This window comes from Nylanderia fulva, unplaced genomic scaffold (assembly GCF_048542155.1).
Source record: "Nylanderia fulva isolate GAGA-0341 unplaced genomic scaffold, ASM4854215v1 Scaffold26, whole genome shotgun sequence".
NCBI lineage: Eukaryota > Metazoa > Arthropoda > Insecta > Hymenoptera > Formicidae > Nylanderia > Nylanderia fulva.
The window spans coordinates 183,900-209,552 of record NW_028190325.1 but is presented as its reverse complement, the minus strand read 5'-3'; the positions used below and the strand labels follow the sequence as shown (position 1 = coordinate 209,552).

Genomic DNA, 25,653 nt, shown 5'->3' with positions numbered 1-25,653 from the left:
TTACGATTGCGTCAGGTTTAGGATAAGTGTTCGATAATGGCCGGTTATTGACCTGCCACTGTTGTATGGTAGGTGGATTCAGACAATGTATATAGAAATATAAGAAGCGCGTAAAGTATTGTAGAGATGGATACGCTGGAAAAAAAATTATTGAATGCGAATAAGTATTTTTATTTCAATACCGCCAAGTAAATCATTTATTTGAAACTAATAACAATTGATTTGACGTGAAAAATATTTATTAATATTTATTAGTCTTTTTTTCAGCGTAGAAATGTGATATGTACAAAAAATAATAATATATTGTTCGAATACATAGAGAATAAGGAAACTTTCTATAATTTTACAATTCCTGAAAACTTTACACATCTTATTATATCTTTTTCCTTCAACAGAGATAAATAAACGAGAATTACTTTTGTATTTTCAAGAATAAAAGTATACGAAGCACAGTTGCCAGAAAAGTTTTCCTCTCCGATAGAATTATTATTACATCAAAGTTCATATTCACATTTAATTATTATCACTATATATTAATTCAATCTCCTCTTTCTCCCTCGCGCACAAATCCTCATTCTTAGTATTTCAAATTACAGTTTTGGCAAATGGAACAGATTTCTCGCGAGAAGCCGCAGCCAAGAGAGACGTCGTGAAAATAATCGTCCTCACGTGTATGGATATGTATAAATAAATTACGATGAACGACAAATTCGCGCGAATCTCGGGCGCGACGTTAAAGAAACGTATGCAGGAAATCCGCAGCAGCCAACAAGAGATACGACAATTACGTTGGGATACGTGTACCAAGCACGCAATGGGGGCGCGATCGATCCTCGCGCAGTGGGAAATACTGCGGGAGAAAGCATCTGACACGCGTTTTGAGTTGCGCCGTGTCGAAGGGACCCGGGTCGATCCGTCTCGCGAGCTTGGAATACGCGACAACAACAAAAATGGCAAATATCAGCTGTACAGTCTAGGACTCTCCCGCGATCGATCTCCTCGTTAAGCGCGGCAAAAACATCGGCCTCTATACGCTCGTCGAAATGTTTTCCCGATAAAAGCCCCTGTTCAAATTTAATACAACTAATCTGCTCGAAAATCACAATAACGAGAACGCGATATTATGTCATTTTTTTTGTTGTAATAATTTTATCGAGATAAAAATTTTTTTTTATTTGAAAAAAGAGCTGAAATCAAGGTATCCTAAAAATGCGTAAGAATAGATCTACACGATATTGAAGAAGCCTCTATTCAAATTTAATACAACTAATCTGCTCGAAAATCAGAATAACGAGAACGCGATATGTCATTTTTTTACTTATAATAATTTTATCGAAATAAATTTTTTTTTTATTTGAAGAAAAGAGCTGAAATCAAGGTACCCTAAAAATGCGTAAGAATAGATCTACACGATATTGAAGAAGCCTCTGTTCAAATTTAATACAACTAATCTGCTCGAAAATCAGAATAACGAGAACGCGATATGTCATTTTTTACTTATAATAATTTTATCGAAATAAATTTTTTTTTTAATTTGAGGAAAAAAGTTGAAATAAGATACCTTAAAAATGCGTAAGAATAAATATACATGATATTGGAGAATTATAATAATTTTATCGAAATAAATTTTTTTTTAATTTAAGGAAAAAAGCTGAAATAAGGTACCTTAAAAATGCGTAAGAATAAATATACACGATATTGGAGAATTATTGTTCTTTCTCTTTTTGTTTCGATAGCTATCGTTAATCATTTGTATATGTTGAAACTTTTTTTTGAAATCTAATCGTACGTTTTGTATCATTAAGACTCGTGCGTTACAAGCTGAATCATCGTGCACTATAATGGTACACTTGGTCGTCCACCTTGAGGATGTTTCCTTTAAGATAAATTACGCATCCCACTCCCCCACTCTTTATTGTGATACAACGGGCATATATATATCTCATCGCGTTCAAAGATTACGAGAAACAATATAAAAGAATTGCAGTTCTTGAGTATTTAATAATATTGCAAGTGTCGTATCTGTTTGATAGAATTTTTGAAAATATCTATATTTCAATATCGTCTTTCTAATTTCTCAATTATGTAATATATTTATAAAACGTAAACATTTTTTATTCTTTTAAATATTAGAATCTTTCGAGACATGTTTTTTTTTTGTTGAAGAAAGTACCTACACAATTATATATATATGTATCATCCGCAGGATTTTTTCCAGGGGGGACATGATTAAAATTTGTTCTTATATTTTTTGGTCTTTCTTAATTTCTTTGTTATTTTTTTTCATTTTTTTATATTAAATGTGCAAATTAATTCCAGTGTTTATTCAAAAGGAAAGTAAAGGCTTAATTTTGGGAAATGTCCTTTCTTGCCTTTCTCCCCTTGCGGACACATATATATGTATATAGAATTTTCTCTTGGAATTTACCCTAAAAATGATAGTAATCATGAGACAATATGTATTGAAAGAATTGGAAGAATCTGATTAGAGTTTCTTCGATTAATATTTCCCACAATAAAAAAAAAAACATTAATATCTACCACAATAAGAGATAAAATATGTTCGATTAACTTTACTACGTACATTTTAATATTTGATCAGAAAAACTCTTATAAAATTCTTTCAATATCCTATATTGTCCCATCATTACCATGATTTTCAGAGTAAATCCTCTTCATGTGATATATCACATTGACAGATATTCGCGATATTCTAAAACAGACTTATATCGCTATTAATTATCCACTTTCCGCTACCATGAAAGATAAGAGACAATTGTCAAGACCGGTATCGAAGACGAGATAATTTACCCTGAAAATGATGATAATCGCGAGACAATATGCATTGGAAGAATTTGATTAGAGTTTCTCTGATCAATATTTCCCACAATAAAGAAACATTAATATCCACCACAATAACAGATAAAATATATTCGATTAACTTGACTACGTACATATATTAATATTTGATCAGAGAAACTTAAAAAATTCTTTCAATATCCTATATTATCCCATCATTACCATTATTTTCAGAGTAATCCTCTCCATGTGATTGCCAGATATACACGCGATCCTCTAAAACAACTTATATCGCTATTAATTATCCATTTTCCGCTACCATGAGAGATAAGAGACAATTGTCAAGACCGGTATCGAAGACGAGATGCACCTCGCATGTGCGTTTACACACGAGTTCTCTCTCTCTTTCTTTTCATGCATGTATTACCGAGCGAAAAGCTCTTTCGTAGTGACGCGGCCAGACTGGAGGACATCTTATTGGCCGGCTAACGTAAACACGCGTAAGAGCACACCCCTTGTCTCCTTACATCATGGAGTCCAGATATCTCTTTCGATCCGTCCCCGCCGCCGTTCCTCTCGCGGCCGTATCACATCCCCACCTATGCCGCTGCTTCACCCATTCACCGTTGGTGCGCAGCGTCTCGCATCTCCTTCCCGCCTCGACCGCGTTTCTCCTCTCGCTCCCGCCAACACCACTTGGTCACCGAGCCCGGCGAAGACTACTCCACATCGCCGCGGCCTCTCCTCCCTGCTGCACAAACAACACGCCACACGCATGCGAGTTCCACTTCTCGGCGCTGCTGCACGGACAGAGAGAGAGAGAGAGAGAGAGAGAGAGAGAGAGATGACGACGAGCGCAGAGCTGGTTACCAGCGACTGTGTAACCCTTGACTCGCCTGGCGACTGGCGGCTCCACTGTGTGTACTCTGTGAAAATCTCCTCGCGCCGAAAAAACCAGATATTCGTAATAGAGTTTACGCGATAATTGTATCTCTAATCTTTAGCATTTTTTAGCGGTGTAGATATATTCAGAGTTTATTTCCGCTGCTAACGGTTTTATGTATCTGTCACAAAATATATCTCTCGATGTAAACCAAATATATATCGATCTAGGGATAATTTCGAAGACCTTTTATCTAGAACTTTTTCTATTTTTTTTTTTTTTTTTTTCGAAGGAAAGAAAGTATCCTATATATTATTTACACGCATTAATATTTTCGGGGAAAAAGTAAACCGAGTTCTTACACGGAGAGATTTTCTTTTACAATTCACCCTGCAAATCCTGGTAATCGTGGGACAAAAAAATTAATGTCTTACAATAAGATATAAAATATGTTTGATTAATTTTACTATGTACATATTAATATTTCTTGTGCTAAATAATTAACGAGATACCTTCAATACCATATATTGTCCCATGATTAGCATGAATTTTCCCAAAAAAATGTACAAAAAAATTCCATCTTTAGTACTCTAGAGTAGAAAAATACGGATGCAGAAATGGATGAATCGATAAAGTTCGCGCGCGAGATATTTCCAAACAATCCAACAACATTGGCCGTCATCACATCCTTGACGAAAGCCTTGACTTTTCGGCGCAGCAAGGAGCGCGCGCGCGTTGATTTCGTAAGCGAGAGTTCGCTCGTTCTCGCTCTCTCGCCTCCTTTTTTTCCCCGATACCACTTTTCGCATCTCTTTGCTCCGTGCGTGCACACTTTCGCTCGACTGTTCCTCTTTTTCCGCCCGCTATCGATTATAGCGCGTGCGCGAACAGCGCGACGGCGAAAGTAGAGGCGATTTCGTATCGCGAGCTTCACTGAAACGTAACAATAAAACTGTCTCGTTTATCGTGAATTCTCTCTCTTTAATCCTCCGACACACTCGCGCTTGTTTCTCCAGATTTTTTTTTCATTTGCGGAAATTCAAGTTCTCGCTCCGCCGATTAATGTAAATAATAATTGAAGAAATAATGATTGTCATCGTGCTGATAAATAAATAATGCGCCGGGCGAAAGGAAAAAAACAATTCTCCCACGAACAATTTACATTATCTCATAGCAACAATTGTGAATTATTAAGAGCTCGAAGCGGAAAAAACTAACTACTTCGACAATCATGCTATGTAGTGAATTAATTTATACAGTGAATTATTAATTAACTCGTTTTATACTACCTAATAATTATTATTATTGAGATATAATATTCTTGAAATATACTATATCACTTATTTATAAACAAAACGTGAGCTCAAAATAGAAGATATACGAAAACATTTGTAGAAAAAATATCGAAATGAAAAAAAACATCGTATATATCGTAATTTCGCGACTTGTCGAGCAATTTAGTCGCAGGATGCGTCTATGCAATGGAATGCAAAGCGAGTTACGGATTGTTGCGCAACATTGCGTTCTGCAAACGCAGGTCGGTTTTCAAGATCGATCGCGAGCATCGTCAGAATTCGACGAAATTACTTTTCCATCTCGGAGAAGCTGATCGCGTAAATGTCATTTAGACACGCCGGCGGTTCTCCATATTATATACACGGGTCGCTTCCCGCGTGTTCGCTGTATTTTTAGACCCGTTGCGTCGTATAAAACAACGTGGCCGCGGAGAGAAAGTTCAGAAACGCCGTGTCAAAGGATATTTTAGGATCTTTATATCGAGCGCGCGGTTTACGCTCCGCTTGAAAACGATGACGATGACGACGAGACGCGATATCGCACCGAGTGTATATCGACTCTCTCAAAGACAGAGACCCGTCTCGAGACGACAGCAAAGTTTCTCTCGTTATCGTGTTATCCCCAAAGGGAGGAAAGCACTGGCGCCCGTGGGCGCCGGGATTTTTTTTTCAGAGGAAGACATTATTAATCTTCTTTCTTTTTCAATATTAATATGTTATATCTTTATAGATATTAATAATCCTTCGTCGCGGCGTCCACGGGATCAATTTTTTATTTTTTTTTATATTAAATATGCAAATAAATGTATAATTTATCGAATACTCAAAAAATGTGAAGAATTAAAATAATTATCCCGCGAGACGGACGGAAGAAAGACGCGTTCTTGCGCTACTTTAAACCCCGGAACGGACGACGAGACGATTTTTGCCGTCGTCGTATAAGGGTGATATAGCCACGCCGTTATCGATTAAAGCGCCCCACCTGCTGGAGGTTATAAAAACCGAAAGGGCCGTTCTCCGCTTGCGTACTTTACTACTCGGCATGCATATATGCGCGCGCGCGTATATCTGTATGTGTGCGTGATTCAAACCTCGTAAATCAGCGTCGCGTCCCCCTCCCCCCCTTTCTACCCCCCTCTCGCTCTGGTCGTCGGTCGGTCGGTCGGTTGGTTGGTGACCTCGCGCGACGACTCCGACACACGACCAGCAATTATTCATTCCGCGAGCTTCCGAATCTTGTTACGTCTCGGATATGACAGCGATATTCTACCTTCGCGACTCTCGTATTCCCCACCTTCCCTGTCGGCCGCAGCCGACTGACATTCAATTTTAACCGGTTATAACCTGACATTCTCGTAGAATCGCGCGCGGAACTCTATTTGCTCTATTATTAAACCCTCTCGTCCAACAGTTTTTACGATCCCTCGCGACAAAGACCTTAAGACGTTACACACATCTTGACGTGTAATCCGAGAAAAAATGCTCCACTTTGAATTTTCGTGATTTCTCCCTCTCTCTCTTTCACGTAAAATCAACACCTCGCCTCGGTTATATGGGGCAATAAAACCACCCCGATACACGTATATATATCCTCGCCGGCAATTGCATACGGAGGACAGACGACGTTCGGCGGCGCTCGCTGATGCGCCAAGTCAAAATAAACGACGTTCTCTGTCTTCATTGCCGCTCCCAGCAGCGACTGCGACGCCCCATCCGGCACGCGATTCTCTACTCCTCGTCGTCTTCGACTCTCGACAGGCATTGTCAAAGTCTAGAGCATAAAGCCCATTTTAGATGATTTATAATTCGCGACAAAATTCCAGACAGCGTGTCCTATTTATATACGGAGAACATTTTCTCCTAGAATTTTCCCGGAAAATCATGGTAATCGTGGGACAATACATGGTATTGGAAGAATTTTATAAGAGTTTTTCTGATTAATATCTCGATTTTTCGAGTGCGAATATAATATAAAATGAGATAAAGGGTAGAATGTTTTCATTAAAAAAAAAAGACGATTTATATACCGGGAAAAATATTTAATGATTTTTATAATTCGCGACAAAATTCTAGACAGCGTGTCCTATTTATATACGGAGAACATTTTCTCCTAGAATTTTCCCGGAAAATCATGGTAATCGTGGGACAATACATGGTATTGGAAGAATTTTATAAGAGTTTTTCTGATTAATATTCGATTTTTTGAGTGCGAATATAATATAAAATGAGATAAAGGGTAGAATATTTTCATTAAAAAAAAAAAAAGACGATTTATATACCGGGAAAAATATTTAATGATTTTTATAATTCGCGACAAAATTCTAGACAGCGTGTCCTATTTATATACGGAGAACATTTTCTCCTAGAATTTTCCCGGAAAATCATGGTAATCGTGAGACAATATATGGTATTGGAAGAATTTTATGAGTTTTTCTGATTAATATTTACCACAATCAAAATATTAATATCTCGATTTTTTGAGTGCAAATATAATATAAAATGAGATAAAGGGTAGAATATTTTCATTAAAAAAAAGACGATTTATATACCGAGAAAATATTTATAAACTCGATTAAATTGATTAGAAAAATTCGTCTTCGACTCTCGACAGGCATTGTCAAAGTCTAGAGCATAAAGCCCATTTTAGATGATTTGTAATTCGCGACAAAATTCCAGACAGCGTGTCCTATTTATATACAGAGAACATTTTCTCCTAGAATTTACCCGGAAAATCACGGTAATCGTGGAACAATATATGGTATTGGAAGAATTTTATAAAAGTTTTTCTGATTAATATTTATCAAAATAAAAATATTAATATCTCGATTTTTTGAGCGCGAATATAATATAAAATGAGAAAAAGGGTAGAATATTTTCATTAAAAAAAAAGACGATTTATATACCGGGAAAAATATTTATAAACTTACTTAAATTTATTAGAAAAATTCGTCTTCGACTCTTGACAGGCATCGTCAAAGTGATGATTTATAATTCGCGACAAAATTCCAGACAGAGTCCTATTTATACCTTCATGCGCGCCGCGTGTCCTCCGATGTGCTAGGTATTCCAATATTCTGCAAACGTCTCTTTATTATTGATATATTGAATTATCATCGAGCTGCATACCTGATTTTTTTGCGTGCGAGTAATATAAAATTATAGCGAATCCGGTTGGATGCACTAGTGCGCACTGAGTGCACATAAAGGTTATCGCACATAATATTACAATAACATAAGTAATGAAAAAAGTTAAATAATTAATAGTAAGAGCTACTATTATCATTAATCATATTGAACAAGAATAATAATAGCTCTTACTATTAATTATTTTCCTTTTTTAATTACTTGTGTCATTGTGAATTTGTGTGAGACAAATCTCTGTATGCACTCAGTGCGCGCTAGTGCATCCAACCGAATTCGCTATTAGATAAAAGATAGAATACTTTCATAAAAAAAAAAGACGATTTATACACCAGGAAAAAATATGTATTTATATAAACTCAATTAAATTGAGTACAAAAATTCGATGCAAGAGTCACGAAGAAGCACGGCGACCCGAATATGTATTTTTACAGAAAAACATTTTTTTTTCGGAAACCGTCAGTTTCGAGAATTTTATTGATTATTTTATCGATAATTGATAATTCTATCGATAATTTTATTTACTCGTCGATATTTTAATCGTTCTAATTATAAGATAAAAATAGATCGGTGTTAAAAATAAATAAAAAATATATATCAACATATCTAAATGTTCCTTCGACGCATTCCGGGACACGCATTCAGTCTATATATATCTGTTTGGAAATTTTGACGGACAAGAGGACAAGCGGAGCCATTTTAACGAGCGGCGCATAAAAGAGAAGAAGGGAGAGAGATGGAAAGGCCGTGACGCTTTGCCAACTTTGTGCATGTAAAACCGCGTGTTTTTTGCCGCCGTGCGTGAACGGGCGATTTCTGCGAAAGTACACGTCGCTCCTCTCTCGCATCGCCAAATATATTTCAATCGGGTTATTATTATCTCGCGAAACCCAGAACGGTCGATAGCTCCGTCGTGGTAGCCGTGACTCAAAGTCGAGCCGAGCCGAGAGCAGTCGAACCGAACCGAATCCGAGGAGAACGCATACACGCGGGGTCGTGTCATTCTACCTTCGACTTCGACGCGTGAAAAAGACGAGCGGTCGCGGTCGGAGGATGCGCGGATGAGACGATGAGGGCATCGCGTGTTCAAAATGTCGAGGCTCTTCGAGGAGATCGCGACGTCGATTCGCGCGAGAGAGAAACAAAGCTGACCTACCCACGACTTTTTTTTTTTTACCGAACGTCCTGGACGCGAAACGTCATCTGGAACCTCGGGAAAATTCAATTAACCTTGGAATTAATCAAATATATACGCACGATTATACACACCTACAGAGAGAATTTTGTCATCAAGATTTATCTGATCGAATATTTTCACCACGATCAGTCTTACGCTTAGATGATTTTAAATTAGCTGAAGATATAAGATGAAAATATGTACATTTTTCTTAGGTAAGATGAAGATGATTTTGTTTTAAATATAATTAGATCAAATTATATATGGGGATTCTTTAATAAAAATGATCCTTTTTTTTATCTAAGATACAGATAATAAAAAATATTAATATCTACCACATTAAGTTATAAAATGTTCGATTAATTTTACTATGTACGTATTAATATTTTTTATCGTGGTAAATATTAATGAGAAGCTCTTATAAAATCCTTCCTTATTGTACTACGATTACTATGATTTTCAGGGTAAATTCTAAGAGAAAATTGTCTCCGTGCAGTGTCTTATATACATATTTCTTGTCGCAAAATTTTAATACGCTGTTGAGAACACAAAATCTTGTAAATTCATATATAACGTAATTGAAAAAAATTTATTTAAAAATATTGTAATATTTGACGTGTACATTAGTTATACACAGGGTTGGGTAAGTTAATGATTTTTTAAAACTAAGTTAAGTCAAAGTTAGTTGCTTATAAAATTAATTTCGTTAAGTTAAAGGTTTTATGAACAAAAAATTAACTCGGTTAAAGTTAAGTTAAGATTAAATTAACTAAAGTTGAATCAAAAATTAATTTTTAAAAATATTATTTATATTAAATTAAAATTTTGTTTGTTAATTCTTTTAAAATATATAATAACAAAAAAATTTTGATTTTTATAGAAATATATGTTTTTTTTGATAATTACAATTGATGACAAATGAATATAAAAATTAATAATACTTCAATTTAAAAATAATACATTTATAATTTATAAAAAAAACAATAATGGTATTTAGAGATAAAAAAATTTAACTTAGAAAAAAAGTCGACAAGTTTTAGGTAAAAAAAAGAACTAGTTGAAATTAAAAATTAATACATTTTAAATTAACTAAGCTAAGTTATTAACTTTTAAAAAATTTTCAACTAATTAACTAGCTATTACCCAGCCCTGGTTATACACAATTGCAATGCTTGTTTCTGTCAACGTGTTGTCGCGGTCTCAAGTTTCATAGTCGTGTGTGTATGGAGAAAGACGCAACGGTATATAAATACCCGATCGCGCGGCCTAACGGCACGTTAACGTTCATTAAGGAAAAATAAGACCATTAACACTCGCTCGCGATCCCCGAGCCGATCAATGTCGCATGCATACGAATAAGTTTGAGCAGTTGCAATATCTGGCTCTTGGGCAAAGTGTGCAGCAAGGTAGATCTAATCTTTTACACATCGCGTAAAACAAGTTGATTAGACGTTTCCGTGTTTCAACTAAACGTCCTGTTTATAAAGCGATCGTAAATGTATAATTTTTCTACTAATTTATATTCTATATAATAAATTACCATACAGCTATATTATACATTATATATCATTTGTCACATGTAATAAATTGCTACAAAAATTGCGGTACATTTTTTTATTATATTATCGTAAATCAATTATTAAAGTGTGTTGCAAAAATTAGGCAAATAAATGATAAAAAAATGGTAAAAAATGCTTTTCTCTTTGAGTTTTTAATTTTTTATAAGATTCGTCCCGGAGTACGCTTTCGCGAAATCCGGCCATGTTGCGTACAACGTTAGCATTCGTTATCGCGCCTGTATCCGGCGAGAAATATCGGACGCGATATCGATTTCAGACGACGCGCGATGTCGTCGTAGCGGCTCTGAATAAGTCAACGAACTATAGCCTTCATTCCGCTACGATAGGCTCCGTGTTATTTTCGACCAGGCCTACTTCCGGACGTTGTCCGAACCAGTCTGCGGTTTATCGTTTACGCTGCGAAGCGAGATCAGAAACCGAGGGGGCGCGTTTACAAATTTATTCGTCTCTCATCTCGTTTCATTTTCTCCAAATTACTTTAAAATCTGTTTTTAGAACATCCTGCAAAAGCGACCGAATCGATCCGCCGATCAGCTGTCTGAAATCGATTAACGTGTATAAGCATGGCGGTCTAAGGAAGAGACACGTATACGTGTGTGATATATTATTTCGAGGACATATTGTAGCAAGTTAATTTCGTACGATAATACGGGTTGCGATATAGATCCTAAGTTATTGAATTCGTCATTAGAGCGACAACCCTAATATAATACGATATCTTCCGTATATTGTGATTTTATAATTAAAAAAAAAAAAACGAAAGCTTATGTTCGAAAATATGATACATATAGGCGAGATTAAAATAACATCTCGAAGAGAAATGCAGAATCAATATTGTAATTCCAATATTGCCGGACTGCGACCATACAAGGCGAATGAAAGAGATTGGAGAAGGGCGAGGAAAGATTTCGATTCGCGATGAACAAAAATGGAACTCTCAAAGTACGTCGCGATTTCGCTGAATATCGTTAAACAAATAATAATTCTATAGAAATTTGCAAAAGCCACGAAACAGAAATAAGGTTCCGGCAAACTCGAAAGTGTGTAATAGAATTCTGCACGTGTCGTGTACAGAAACAAGAAACAAGATTATATATACATGAGAGAGTCTAGAAAGGTCTTATCTTTTGAGTTACAAGCGGTCGAGGATAAATGGTTGTTGGCGACTAAATTTTCGCGAACGCGTATCAAGAGAGAAAGAGAGGATGATAAAGATCGATATATTCTTCATATAATTAAATTTTCAAGCGTACTCGAATAGAAAACTTTAATAAAACGCTTAATTACTGACTGAGATTTAATATTGAAAATTAAGAAGCCGTAAGGAAAGATAATGAGACCCGATCGACAATTTGCAGAGCTGTACAATCATAATTATGATAATATTTAATTATAAATGCGGACCTTTTTTTCCCTCTATCTCGCGCGTTTATTATTAATTTTCAGAATTTTTCAGAATTTCTCAGACGTGAAAACCGGCCTCGCGATGGACTTAACACATTCATCGCCAGATCGATGCCTGCATATGTGCGTGTGACGATGCTATAGGCGGCGTTACAAATGCGTGCACTCGTGCATGTGTGTGTGTGTGTGTGTGTGTATATGCGTCAGCGTGCTTGAACATGGAACGAGGCCAAGCTAGGCGGTCGCGTTTAAAGAAAACCCGACAACTCCAAGTGATACTCGGTCGCTATTTTACTTTTCTGTGGGCGAGATTAGAAAAATCTCGAGTTTCTTTTGTCCGCGAAAATATAGCCATTTCTTTTGGCAGAAACTTTGAAAAAATGTTGCGGTAGTCCCCGATATTTTTCGTATCGTATTCATCAAATTATCTCCCGTTGACATAATTCATTTTTTAAATTAAATATGCAAATAAATTTTAATGTTTATTCAAACGGAGAGCTTAATTTTTTTACCGATTCCAAGGGGGGAGTGAATGTTGCCGACAACACGAAAGATTCATCGTGCCTTCTGAATGTTAAATGCAATATAATAACGTGCGTTGTAATTTCGGCTCGACTTTGATCCGCGAGAAAACTGATATCCGTCGAAACAAATTTTCGCTTACTCGAGGAAAACAAGAAGTATACAAGACGAGAGAAAAGATTGCGAGCGATTTGATGATTCGTCTGTTTTCGCGATACTCCTTGCGAAAGATTGATAATAATTCGGCGAAGAGGGCGCGGTGGAGTTATCGTGGCTCCAATTGCGACAGTCTCGATTATTTGCCAAAACAGCACTCTTATCCGCGACGATGTGCGAATGTCTGTATATTTTTTTTTAAACTTTACCATCTGAGTCACGCATGACGATGCAAAATGCTGATAAACGAGGACGTCATATCTTTCGATATATATATGTATACACATTTTCCTCCCAATACAGGAAATCGCTAATGGCTTCGGAATAAAGCAACGTCGCGAAGTAACAGAGATTGACGAGATTGATGCGAAAATCTATGCAAAAGCGGATTTGCTACAGGATAGCTCAGAACAGCAGCTTCTCTCTCTCTCTCTCTCTCTCTTTCAGACACATACCATTTTATCTTTTCGGCAAAATACCAAATTGCATTTTCAAATCTGCGATGTCAGCTTATTACCAACAAACCAACTAAATCCGCGCGACTCGCGGAACTTTACAAGTTTCACAAGTTTCGTTGCAAGTAGATGTTTGATTATAGAGTTTTGCAAAAAGATATACGGAAATTATATAAGGAATTAATGTTTTTTTCACATTGAACTTTGCGGACGTATCGCGCAAAAATCCAGGGTGTCCAGCAGACTCAAGGAAAAAAATCCCTGACTTTTTCAGATTTTCCAAGATCAGAAATTTATTTTTTTCCCTTACTTTTTAGTATTATTTTTTCCAAATATATAATTTGTATATATCTATATACTAAATCAATTAAATGTTAAATCATCAACAATGAAAAGGTTCGAAAGTTAAAAAAAAAAAAAAAAGAATTTAAATCAATTATACAATCTGCATTATGAACGATAATCGTAACAAACATGTCACTATAAACTATTTAAATAATCACCCTTTTTACTTATATTATATCAAACTTTTGAGTTTTATCTCTATCAAACACATTGAAAGAAAATAACACGACGATGAAAATACAAATTATATAGATGAATCGATTTTGGGAGTCAAGGAAAAATTTATATTTAATAATAAATTTCAAATTATTGAGACAAATGTAGAATACGAGAAAATCCAGATAAATGGTAAAACTTGCTGACTTTTTTCCCTGAAAATTTCAGATTTCTAAAATTCCCTGACAATGCCCGGTTTTCCTGATTTCCCTGACCGCTAGACACCCTGAAATCGCGTGCCGTCGCGTTGGCCGCGTCTGAAGCGAAACGCCATTGTAATGCTTTGGGATGTGTGGCATTGCCAAGTATAAAATATACTCACGGCGAATGGAAGATGCAGGCGCGGATAGATCTGGCAAACGCGAGAAGAAACGTCTCTCTGGTTGGCCGCGTTCAGTTTTCGTCGCACGATTTAACCCTTTGGACACTTTTTCTAGCGCAGACCTTTCCCGGTCAAGGATGCAGAATATTTGTCATTTTCGCGAATGTGCATCGCGGGGCTCTCTTTTGTAATACAATGCGTTTCCGATGCGCGGAAAAAGATTGTAATTCTAATCTATAACGTTTTGTTTATATATATCTTAAATGCGGCGAACGAAAATCCTTTCTACGTACACAGACAGAATTTTCTCTTAGAATTTACCTTGAAAATCCCCAGAGGGAAACAAGAGGGTGCATTTGCCCATCCCCTCCCCCTCTTGGAATTATAGTAAAAAAAATTAAGCATGCTCTCCTTTCGAAAACATTGGAATTTAATATAAAAAAATATTTAATATAATAAAATAAAAATGAAATTTAAAAGAACAAAAAATAACAAACAAACAAAAAATAGAATTATGCCCCCACCTGGAAAAAATCCTGCAAACGCCTATGCAATATGTATATAATAGAATTTACTATGTACATATTAATATTTTCTATCGTGGTAAATATTTTAATCAGAGAAACTCTTATAAAATTTTTCCAATACCATATTGTCCCCAGGATTTTCCGGGTAAATTCTAAGAAAAAATTTTCTCCACGCGTGTAGGAAATCTATTGTACAAATAATTCTATTGGAAAGTTGCAGAGTCATATAATATTATTTCATCAAACTTGTATAAATACAAGCGTATATCTATTTTTAAATTGAGAGAAGAAGAGATGCATTTTACTTTAATTATTACTCAAAATAAAAACGTCGCAGCGGTGTCTCCGTGTTTGGAAAGCAGAATTTTTGCAAAGTCAACATAATATTTCGACGAATTGATTTTTCTCAGTATATGTGTGTGTATTCCTCATCACACGGAACAATAGAGAGAGAAAGAGTGCCATAACAATCTCTCGAAAGATCAATTTTTGCGACCTTCTCCGCCGCGTCGGATATTGAAGTCACCGAAATTGTAACGGTTTCTGTCCGGAAACGAGGGCGAACGGGAGGAAGTTGTTTGTCCTTTCGGAACGAAAAAAAAAAAGGAAAGACGAGCGCAGACGCGACAGACAGACAAGAGGCTCGTCATTGCGCGACATACGCACACATACGAATTACATAATCGTTCTCCTATCGAAAGACAGAGAGAGAGAGAGAGAGAGAGAGAGAGAGAGAGAGAGAAAGAGAGAGAAGACGCGAAATTTATATGCGTGATAAAACTGAGCTCGCATTTTCGCGGCGACTTTCCGCGTCAAAGCGAGCGCTCGAAAAATCTTGCAAAATATTAAACGAACGAAATCGATTATATATTCGGCAACGCATATTTTTTCCCGCAGCTTTCAATTTCAAAGCTGTAAATCGCATTTGCTTATCTTTCTGGGAAGCGCGATAAATTTTCAGATATTTCAAGAAATTTAATGTATATCCAAAACCTTTTTTTATATAAATTGATAAAAAGTTATACATCACGTATAATATAAACAAAAAAATCGCGAACAGGGTACTGAAATAATTGAAGCGATAAATCGTCATCGGATGCGAAGCTTTGCATGTGTTCATCGTATTCGAAGTACGATATAGTAAAAATTTGATAACCCGCTCGCGACGCACAGACCTTTTGCGCTGCAAATTTTTTTTTTTTAACGAATCGATTCGCCAGCCGCACATTTTCACGTAAATCGACAGCTGTGCGCGTTCTCGATCAAAGTACCCGGCAGATAACCGATAAGGTACTCGTTGCACAGACTTACGTAACGGTGGGCGTGTGCTCGAAATTAAATGCTCAGGGTATTCTCGAGGACGATAACTCATAAATTCTTTCCTATTTATCTCCTAGAGATATACGCAAGGTACGTATATATTTATATAACGCAAGATAGCAAACTAATTGGAAAGACACAAAAAGCAGCGTCGTACATAAAAATTGGTTGGTTCTTATCTAAAAGAAAAATTAACATGATAGCATGCGAAATTATTTACACCAAATCAATATATATGAGTAACGCGTATGAGTCACAATTCTTAATCTTTTATGTAAACGAGAAGAATATAGAGTTGTTGTATAAATAAAAGATTATATTTAAAAATGGCTTTTTTCTTCAATATTCGTTACATATATGTGTAATTTTTTTGTCGTTCATCGTCGGATGAAAAAAAATCTTGCTTTAACATTAATTGATAATTTTCAGTCTTGACAGGTATAAAATATGTCTATGACATATATACTATACACGCGTCTGCATATATGCGCGATATTATAGATATTCGAAAATCTGAATGTCGGAGCGAGATAGTCGAATATTCTAAACTCTAGACGCATATTCCGGAATATCGTGGACTATCGCGAAGCCTTCCTAATACAGCACGAGCCTCGGAGGCCAAGAATGTTCCGCGCGCCGCGGCGGCGGCCATCTCGTAAGGTCGTTTCGAGCTGGCCGACGTGTATATAGGGTGTATCAAATGTCGCGCACTTTCTCTCGGCTTAGGCGGACCGGCTAAAGACCGAACCAGAAGCAGAATGTTGGGACTCGCCTCGATGTACAAGCATATTCATATATATGCGAAAACGCGGCGCGATTAGGTAATGTGTTGCCTGTCAAAAATGTAGACTCTAATATAAATGTATGTTTCGGGTAAAACTAAGCGACATTTCCACGGACACATTCGATGCTTGCGATAAGAATTCTTTGCGGGCATCATTTTGAAACACAAATTGAGAAAAGTGCAATATATTATACAGATATCAGAGACTGTTTCGTGTATCAAATAATTTTAAATATATTAATTAAGCGTGTTTGAAATATATTTTATTATTTTAACTTTTTCGTAATGAAGTGGAATAATTTTTTAAACACAATTCCTCATTTCGCGTAAAAAAAATGTACACGTATAGATATGTCTTACTTCTGAAAAATTTAATATGAAATAACTTTTGCGACTGTAGTGAACGAGATCGTATTGATAGATTTATCGAAGAATTTGGTTGAGAAAATATTATACGTTTTTTCGCATTAATAAGAAAATGAAAATTTGTGTGCCGTTCAAGATGCTGGCGAGATTGTATGTTTTGTAAAACTAAGCGACATTTCCATGGACCGTTCGACGCTTGTGATAAGAATTCTTTGCGGGCATCATTTTGAAACACAAATTGAGAAAAGTGCAATATATTACAGATATCAGAGACTGTTTCATGTATATCAAATAATTTTAAATATATTAATTGAGCGTGCTTGAAATATATTTTATTATTTTAACTTTTTCGTAGTGAATTGGAATTATAATTTTTTAAACACAATTCCTCATTATTTCGCGTAAAAAAATGTAGACGTATAGATTATAGATAAATCTTACTTCTGAAAAATTTAATATTAAATATTAAACTTTTGCGAGTGTACTGAACGAGATCGTATTGATAGATTTATCGAAGGATTTGGTACGTTTTTTCGCATTAGTAAGAAAATGAAAATTTGTGTGTCCAACATGCTGGCGAGATATATGTCGTGATTTAGTGTATCGGTTGCCGTCGGCGACGACTCGACGACGACGGCAATATCGAGCGCTCCTCGCACAATCATTCGATAAGATGAAACACTTTGGTGTAGTAACATCGCTCGTTAGAACGTTCGGAATTTACCGCGCGCAAACTCAAGTTTGCAATCGTGTACACAGTGCGTGCACACGATTGCGATCGCGAGATTTAATACCCGCACTGAAAAAAATGCCGAACTTGACTAAACCTTTCGATTCAATTATACTATTTTGTTAAATCAACGTATATTAGTATTTAAGTCAAATGTACGTTTCGTTAAATTTAATATGTTATATTTAATTTAAATATTTTTATAGATTTAGTCAAGTTAACAGTTTTTTTCAGGGTGCACACATGCTAACGTGTATCATCGAGAGAAATGTTTTTCGGCATTTTGCGACGAAGCACAATAGACTAATTAAGAGTCAACTGCGTACGAACAGCAAGATTTTTGTTTAAAAAATTCTATTAAAATTCGTCGAGATCTTTTGCTCTTAACCGCACTTTTTCTCCATTGTAAAACCCTTTCTCACCAATCGAATATACCGACCATTTGTTCACCTCGTTTTATGCCGAGAAAGCATTATTTACTGATTCCAAGGATGACACACGAGAATTTATTGAAAAAAAGGTACAATTGAACATATCCGAAGAATACATCGAAACCTTTCTATTCGTAAAAATGCGAAAAAAATAAGAACGAAGGTGTATATATTCCTTTCAAGTATATTTTTGCGTTTGAAACAGAAAATATTACATTTCGCGTGAAGGAAGAAGAAGAGGTAAGAGGAAAAATGTACACGCGGAAGGAAAAAACACCGACTAACGAAATAACACAAATTACGCGAAAAGGATCTCTCGAAAGGAGAGAATGGAGCGTGTCCGAAAATGAAATTTTCTGATATAATTTGTTTATATCTCGATTGTTCGCTCTGCCCACACGATTGGTTTTGACTCGTGTCGCTTTCACTTTCGATCCATCGAGTAATGAACTACATAGGCCGAAATAACGAATGATTTGATAACTCCGTGAACTGCATAACGAGCGATTCGCAAGGAACAATGCAATCGAATCAATGTCGTGAAAGCCGACGCGTCCATGTGAACGAGTCTCGTATGGCAGCCATTTAAATTGGCAGCAAGAAAATTCATAATCGCCGGCTCGTTTGTGCGAGTTGTCGATTGCAAAAGATCGGTGAGAAGGAAAAAAGGACGAATGGAGGAACGGGAAACTTTACGCGACTGATTCTTGAAAATTTAAATTTAAATCGAAGATTGGGGGACTTCCGGTTCGAAATAATTAATCGACGAATTCCTATCGCTAAATTTTATATCCCAAATGGAATTTTCGAATATTACAATTAAAATATCCACGGGAATGATTAAAATAATTCGAGAAACACGCCATTTTTTAAACCGGTTGGAAAAATTGTGGATTTTTAAACTTGTTAGTTTGACGAGGAAAATTCGTAGAGAATCGAGAAAATCGTGTAATGAAATTCCGTCTCGTACGTCTCTTTCACTCGCGACGTTTAATAAATATTCTTTGTTGAGAATGCATATTATTGCACTTTTCACAGAAATAATTATGATCCAAGGATCGCACTCTGGAAAACTCTACCGATTTGAAGTCACAGGTTTGTACATAAATCAAATTTTTACGTTTTTATCAAGAAAAAAGGATATTTAATTTAATATTATGATAAGTATTTAATTTATATCGTGCACCTGTAACGCCAAATCGGTGCAATCACACAAAGTGAAGAGGTTCGTATCTTTCCGGGACGAATTTTAATTCGCACAGACACAAACATTTTGTTCGTCACTCGCGTCGACATAAACAATCGAACGGTTAAATATGCAAAAATGTGAAAATTGATTCCGGAAAAAAAAAAAAAAAGTTCCGCCGGAGGAACTTTAAATTTCGGGAGTGCTAACTTGACAGAACGAAATGTTTAATCCGACACTGTCCCGTGAAACATAAACGCATAAACATCACGTAAACGATACAGATTCCTCCCGGAAAGGTACGAGAGAGAACTCTCCACCGTCGCTTCGACGAGGCGTCGGATCGCTTCCGGCGCGCTAATTTCCGCGTCTATTCAAGGGTTTCCGCGAATCCAGGAGTGAGAAGCGAGAGTGCGCTGTTTTTTTTTTCTTTCTTTTTGTTCAATCCTTCCTCTCTACCACGAATATTCGTATCAGCCCGGTCTTAGGGACGAAGACGCACAATAGCGGCGCACTTTCAGCGTCGAAAGAGGAACTCTCATCCTCGCCTCTCCTTCCTGGCTTCTCCTTCGGGCGCAATAAAACTCATGATATACGTACACGAGTGAAATATCCGTCGGGCCTCGCTATCTTCAAGTTCACACGCGGAGCCTGTGTGATATATATACACGTATATATATCTCCTATTAATAGGTCCGTTATTTTCGGGGCCTCTCTCGGAAGCTCCGCGGTGGGTTTTTCGCACTGCTGGTGCCGATCACAAAGATGCTCGAGCACAGAATAATAATAATACACCACTGAGAAAACACCGAGAGGAAGAGAGACGACGAGAAGACACGGAGGCGGCACTCCGACGAGGGATCGATTCGGGAAGTTCGAACCAGGATGCTCGTCATGGAGAAGCGAAGCCGAGGAGAGAACGAAAAAGAACAAAAATCCGGGCGTGAGGCACTCGGTCGGTAATCGCGATTATACACGTCTTAGGAAGCCGACGAGAATACGTATTCGACGGACGAACAAACTGCACATGCACGTATGTATGCACGATAAGGATCGACGTATTACGAACATGAGAGAGAGAGAGAGAGAGATGAACGCGGTCACATTCTGCGACGCGACGCGAGGAAATCCGTATTTCACTGGACACTGGGTATGCACTGTAATTTCGTACTTTCGTGCAGGTGCGGAAGCTTCACGTCGTCGTCGTCGTCATTTTTTCCCCCTCGTTTCTCTTTCAACCCTTATCCCGAACGGAAAACAAGCAGGATGAATGAGAGAAAGAGAGGCGGTTTGACGTTTCGGTGTGTGAGTGTGCGTGAGAAGAAAATGAGAGATTACGCACACTCGCGTGATTGCCTAAAAGAGAGGGAACGAGAGAGAGATAAACACAAGGACAAAGAGAGAGATGGATGTAGACTCGACAAAAGGAGCATCGGGATGCAGTTTCTTTCTTTCTTTCTTTCTTTCTTTCTTTCTTTCTTTCTTTCTTTCTTTCCAGGCTTCTTCTCTCGTGCTGAATTTCGAGAAACGACGATGACGGACGACGACGACGACGCGCTCGTATCCCACGTCCTGACGTTTTCGCGCACCACGAAATTCTTACCCGCGGTCAAACTATTCCCTGGCGGAACGATGCTGTCGTTCGCCGGCGCTCGCGAGCGAGCACCACGTCTGCGACGAGGATGAGGACGACGACGGCGGCGGCGACAGCGGGCCACCGCGATGAAAAAACACTCGCGTTTTCGCGCACTCGCGACCCGACGACGACACGGTGTCTCGCTGCTGCGGCACGAAAATCGGCGCGGCCGGTCCGCACGGCGTTTTCAGGGCCGCCAGGTTAACGTCACGAAATCCACCGCACACAACCATAGATCCAAACGGCGGACGGACGGACGTAAGGACGGACGGGCAGGCTGGCAGGCAGGCAAGGCGGAATCACGGGTGAGGCGGCGAAGGGGGGGAAGGGGCGGGAAGAGCGGCCGAGGGGTGAGGGTAGCCGGGCGAGTGAGCGACGCGATGGAGGGGGGGGGAGGGAGTGCCGAGAACGAACGAACGACCGACCGAACGAGGCGACGTAGCAGCTTCGCGCGCGGTCGGGGAGAGACTGCGCTAGCTCAGGGCCGGAGCGCGAGCTGGCGCTCTCGGCGCCCCCTATTCCCTAATTATTTTCTTTATTTATTTATTCGCGCATTTTTATTTTTGCTGGAATTTTTTTTTTTTTTTTTTTTTATGATAAACGTTGATACGTACGGTTTTTATTCGCATCTTTTTCTGTTGCTCGTTGCGCGACCTTATTAATAAATATTAGCATTTCATTGGATCGCTATTATTTATACGCGCGAAGAGAATTTTCTCTTACAATTAGAATTTATCCTGAAAATGAATGGTAATCGTAGGACGATATATGGTATTGGAAGAATTTTATAAAAGTTTCTTCGATTAATATCCGTCGCGATAAAAAATATTAATACGCACGTAGTAAATTTTCCTACCGAATATATAATTTTCTATTTTTATCGCGGTAAATATATTAATCGGAGAAACTCTGATGAAATTCTTCAAATACTCGTTCCATAATTAGCATGATTTTTCGGATAAAAATTTTAAGAGAGAATTCTCTCTGTGTACAAAGCGCTACATCCTGAAAGATCCCCGACTTAAAGCGGATGGATCGAGATGCGGCGCGAGTCGACGAGAAACGACGTCGCCGTCTGGCTTCAATTACTCGCGTTGTTTAAGGATCTCGGGGAAAATGAAAAGATCTGTATATCTGTCAAAAATTGCTCTCGCGCGCGGACATACTCGTAGACTTTCTACTCGGGCTTCCATTTTCTGTTATTTTCGGTCCGCCGAACGCACTCCGTTCCTCTCGCACGTAATAAAACGCACAAAGGGGCCGCTCTCCCATCCATCTCGCATCTTGATTTCCACGCCGAAGAAAGAGAGAGGTCCGAGAGATTCGTCCCTTTTGTAATTTTCAAGCGTCTGCAACGGCGTTTCGCGTGTCAAAAGGAGAATCGTTCGCAGGTATATATATATATATATATCGCGAATTTTATCGGGACACGTCTGTAACAATCGACGCGAAAAACAGACGGTCCGAATAATAATATGCCGAGAAAGCGACGCGAGAGAGACTTTGCTCCGTCTTTCATAAACACGTCTCGACCCAACTGCGTATTGACGAAATTATAAAACAATATACGAGATAATATAAACCAGATTTACACAACAGATGCGCTTGAAATCCTTCGATTCATTTTTATTTATATATAAAATACGTATTATTTATATGTAATATACTCTGTCATCCTAAATGACACGTATTGCGTCGTATAAAATTGATCTCGACATTTCCATCTAATTACTAGATATTCGTTTGAAAGAGATCAACGAGAGAATAATAATAAAAAAAAATCGAGTACAATATCCGAGATTCTGGAAAAAGGCTAATATAAATGTTATTTCCCGTCGATCGACGCGGGTACGTAAAATCGCCGGGTACGGCCCTGAGTCGACGGCACAAGAGCGAACACAATCAGGCCTGCGGGGGAGAGTGGAGGGAGGGAGGGAGGGAAGAGGGAAGCGGTGGTGGGGATGGGCGCGCGGGGCGAGGGAGGGGGAGAGGGTGTACTGTTGATCCCGGCCGCGCGGAGGGAAGAAGGTTGGAGCGAGATCGAAGGAGCGCGCGGAAGCGAGACGGAGCGACACGCCGGGCCGAGCGGCAACGTCGCTCGAGTGCGCGGCAACGTCGCGCCAGGAGGGCCCTCACGGACGCCAGGCGATCCACCAACACTCACGAGTGTACGGAGAACGGCGGACCAGAGAAGGAAAGAATCCCGTTTTGCCGCGCTGGAGAAGATGGAAGAGATGGGGAAAGAGCGAGCGAGCGAGCGAGCGAGCGAGCGAGCGAGCGAGAGAGAGAGAGAGAGAGAGAGAGAGAGACGGAGGAGGTGTAGAAAGAGAGGGATGTATCCTTCGAGCTCTCGCACACAGGCTACCAAGTTTTCCGCCCGATCTCTCGAGATTTCAGGAAAGCGTTTGACGCATTCGGAATACGTATATTTATACATGCGTCGATCGCAACATTTTTTTCGGGGGTTTTTTTTTTTATTATTCTTCTCGTCCGACAAATTTTTTTCTTTTTTTATTTTACGCGCACTTCTCTGGGATTCCGTCTTCGTCTTTGCGCTCGACGCTTTGTCTCGAGATTACGATAATTTTCTCCGCGTCGCAAGACGAGCCGCTGCGTTGAATCGCACGAGAAACGTTTCCACTTGCGCGAATTTATTTTAATCCGAAAAAAATCATGAATGATCGATAGACACTCGGGGAATATTTTTGTATCCTTGTTTTATTCGAACTGAAGAAATAATCCTCTATTCTCATATATATCGTCAATGAGGTAAAATCCAGCTCGCGTGCGTTGATAACATCTCGGAATTCGAACACTCGGGTATCGAACTTCTAGCGGTCTGACGTGAGAATACACATATATTCCGACAAATCCCGATCATTAATACGCAATGAGCGTGACGTCGTATAATACGTCGCCGAGTGCATATCGCGACGAGTTTGAATAAGTTAAACAAAACAAGTTAGTAGGTCAGACGCCCCACTCGCTCTCTCTCTCTCTCTCTCTCTCTCTCTCTCTCTCTCTCTCTCTCTCTCTTTCGTGTCTTCTCCGAAAGTTTTCGCGCCGATAGAGCGCGGGATAATCACGCGGTTCGTTTGAGAGCGCGAGCAAAGATGGAGTCGGTCTCGATAGCGCGCGAGAAAAAAATTCAGATCGGTCTCGCCGAAGAGAGAAAGAGAGAGAAAGATCCCGATTTCCCCCGAGGAATCTGCGTAAGGAGATTGATTCATTCTTCGCGCGGGTTCTCACGCGGAACTCGACGAGCGAATAACGCGATAAGAGCATTAATGCGTCATGTGTATAAATGTTGCATTTATATATATACATATGCAGACATAGATGTGTATATATTTATCTAAAGATGTATATGTATATCGTTTATATGGTGTACATGTATATAATATATGTGGTTCGGAGACGGTGAGATCGGCGCAGCTTTCGTTTGTATATAAACACGCGATTCCGTTACTTCCTATAGATATTTGGAAAGGGAATTTTGAACTCGCGTCGTTTTATCGATTAAACGCCGACGCGTACTTTAATGTCGGCGCACGCTGCACAGCGCGAATGCTTCAATGTCACGCACGGGGAATTATTCCCGTAACCATGTGCAACTTTTGCGAAAAGGGTTCAGGACACTTGGAAACTGGGGAAGATTCTTTTTGAAAAATTGCGCGGGAAAAACGGAGCGGAGTCGTGTATTTTTTAGTATTTTTTTAACATTGTTTCTCTTAATAATACTTCGACGATGCATATATTTGTATATGCATGTGTTTGGTTGAAGTAGTCGAGTAGTAAAAAAATAGATTAATAATATAAATTGCTCTATTATTTGTACGATGAGCTAAAAATTGCTAGAAAATTGCAACATGCATACATTATATACAAATTTCGTTACGTGATATATTCGTTGAAATTGAGCGAAACTTTTGCGCGAAAAGGGTTCAAGACACTTGGAAATTAGAGGACATTCTTTTTGAAAAACTGCGCGGAGAAAACAGAGAGTGAAAACATGCATTTTGAGTATATTTTTTAATATTTCTTAATAATGCTTCGACATTGCATACATATATGCATTTGGTTAAAACGGAGTAATAAAAAAATAATATAAGCACATAAATTGTAAAGCTCTATTATTTATACGATGAGCTAAAATTACTAGAAAATTGAAATGTATATATTATATACAAATTTCGTTATACGATATTTTCGTTGAAATTGAGCGAAATAAATTGGCGAACTTTTGCGAAAAGGGTTCAAGATACTTTGAAACTAGGGGACATTTTTTTCGAAAAATTGCGTGGGAGAAAACAGATATAGTCATGCATTTTTGAGTATTTTTTAAAAATATTTCTTAATAATGCTTCGACAATGCATA

At 38.2% G+C, this 25,653-nt stretch overlaps 1 long non-coding RNA gene across 4 annotated transcripts in view; it reads right to left on the bottom strand.

Moving 5' to 3' along the window:
* LOC146722874 (uncharacterized) overlaps positions 1 to 25,653 on the bottom strand; it is a 42,829-nt gene that overhangs the window by 3,679 nt on the left and 13,497 nt on the right. Inside the window, exon 1 of one of the 4 annotated variants that reach the window (XR_014924886.1) lies at positions 20,240 to 20,702. The exons of the other annotated variants lie outside the window; for them this stretch is intronic. This is a non-coding gene — a long non-coding RNA (uncharacterized LOC146722874). Of the gene's footprint in view, positions 1 to 20,239; positions 20,703 to 25,653 lie in introns of those variants that run through there. 4 annotated transcript variants of the gene reach the window in all.